Below are 2400 nucleotides of genomic sequence, written 5' to 3' on the forward strand. Positions count from 1 at the left end.
AGTTGACGTTAGCTTGATCCTCGTAAGCGTACTCAACGGGTTCCTCGATCACGTACTCGTCTCCCGGCTCTACCCAAAGCAAGAACAACAAGCAAAGGGAAACACGATCAACCACGGTGCAATGCGCAAGCAACATGATGCAAAACATGTCATGATATGCGGGATGTGATATGCGATGCATATGCATGTTCCGGAAAGGAAAGATTGAACCTGGCCTCAACTTGGAAAACCAATAGTGCCACTGGAAAGATGAGTTGATTTCGTTTGAAAATGATCTAAAGATCACCGGAATCGGATGCACGGTTTGCAAATGGCAAGCAAAAACAATAATGGCACAAAGCTGCGATTAACAGCACGAGGCCATCTAAATGCATCAAGAACAACAAGCAACTGCACTCTAACATAACAACAAAGCACATGGAAGGGATCCAATCAAGATGCTTGACAAAAGATGAACACTGAGCTACGGCTAATTCACTCAATAGCAGGTTCAAACAAGCATGGCAAAAGTGCAAAAGATAACAGGTTTCAGACTTAATGAATATAACAACATGGCAAGATTTAACATCAGGAAGCAATGTTTAGAGCAATATATCAACATGCTACAGGAACATATCATGGCAAAGAAAGGCATGGCATGAAGCTACTCAAGGCATAAAACAAAAGTCCCTTACTAACCATAAGCCAAAAGGGATCATAAAATACAATGGCAACCATGTGAACATAGCAAGTTTCGTTAACAGATTGAGACTTAGCAGAAAACTAGAACATGGCAAAACAGATTCACGTAGGCATGTTTGCGAGCTCGATGCACTCACCAAAAAGCATGGCATGACAAACTAAGCATACACCCAGCAAGTAGACATGATATATAAGCTAACCATGGCAAGAACACTCTCATAGCATGCATGGACAAACTATAATAACCTCGGCAAAATTGCTTAACATGTAAACAATCTGCCAGGAACATTTTATAGCAAAAGTAGAGCAAGATTGAGTCATGCTAGGGTGCTCCATAATTGCAAAAAAAGACATGGATGGATAGAGCATAACAATATCTCCAAAACATCCTTACTGAACATGCTCAAAAGAGGCATGGATCACTCTGTGGCAACAAGAATACATGGCGTAAAAATATTATGAGGGAAATGACTTAGAAGATTTCTAGGTCCCTGAAATCAGCAACATTACGAGAGCTACTTTGCATGCTTGTGCTAGTCACCACAAAGATCACAAAAATACATGGCATACACCCCTGTAAAGATGGCATGGCATACTTCAAAACACATGTAGGGCTCAAGTTCATAGGAGGCACACATTAATCATGGCAAAAATGACAAATGTCCAATATCTGATAAGATCCTGTAACTAACATTACATAGCACTCTTGCAACAGCATTTAGGGCATCAAGATGAGCTCAAATGAACATGGTGCAATGGAATGAAATGAAGTACTCATCGAGACGAATAATTTGACATGCTACACGCCCAAAACGGAGCCACGGGTGCAAAGTTATGGCATCATGAAATATGCTAAAAATACTAAAAACGGGGGCAAAAGTCAACCCTTGGGTTCCTCAGATCTGGATCGGGCACGCGGATCGAGGACGACCGGAGCTTCTCGCCGGATTCGGCGCCGGAGCGGTTGGAGATGGCCGGAACGGGCGGGGCCGGCCGGCGTGGAACTTGGCGCAGCGCCGGAGTGGACAAGACGGCGTGGGCGACGAGGCAGCGAGGGGCGGCGCGCGGCGGCCGACTGGGCGGCGAGGTGCCGGTCGGGCGGAGGCGGTGACCTAGTGCGAGGGGGCGGCGAGGCTCGCGGGCGGCGGCGTGAAGAGATGGGCCGCGAGGGCCTGCCCTGGGCCCAAGCGGGTCGGCGGCGATGTGGGCGCTGCGGTGCCACGTGGCGCATGGGGAGTGGCGGTGGCGAGTGTGTCCGGCGCGGCCCGGACATGTCCGGCGTGCGGAAGGACGAGAGATCTAGGGTTAGGGGTGGATTGACCCGGGATTTTCGAGGGAGATGCCTTTTTATAGGTAGAGGGAGTTAGGAGGCTCCAAATTGAGCACGGTTTGCGGCCACGCGATCGTGATCGAACGACCGAGATGATGGAGGGGGTTTTGGTGGGTTTTGGGCCACTTTGGAGAGGTGTTGGGTTGCAACACACACGAGGCCTTTACGGTTCCTCGGTTAACCGTTGGAGTGTCAAACAAGGTCCAAATGGCACGAAACTTGACAGGCGGTCTACCGATAGTAAACCAAGGCCGCATGACAAGTCTCAGTCCAATCCGAAAATGCTTAACACCCGCACACGAAAAGAGGTAAAAGGGGACACCGGAGGACATAGGCGCGCCGGAATGCAAAACGGACAACGGGGAAAATGCTCGGATGCATGATATGAA

The sequence above is a fragment of the Triticum dicoccoides genome, chromosome 1A (assembly GCF_002162155.2).
Source record: "Triticum dicoccoides isolate Atlit2015 ecotype Zavitan chromosome 1A, WEW_v2.0, whole genome shotgun sequence".
Taxonomy (NCBI): domain Eukaryota; kingdom Viridiplantae; phylum Streptophyta; class Magnoliopsida; order Poales; family Poaceae; genus Triticum; species Triticum dicoccoides.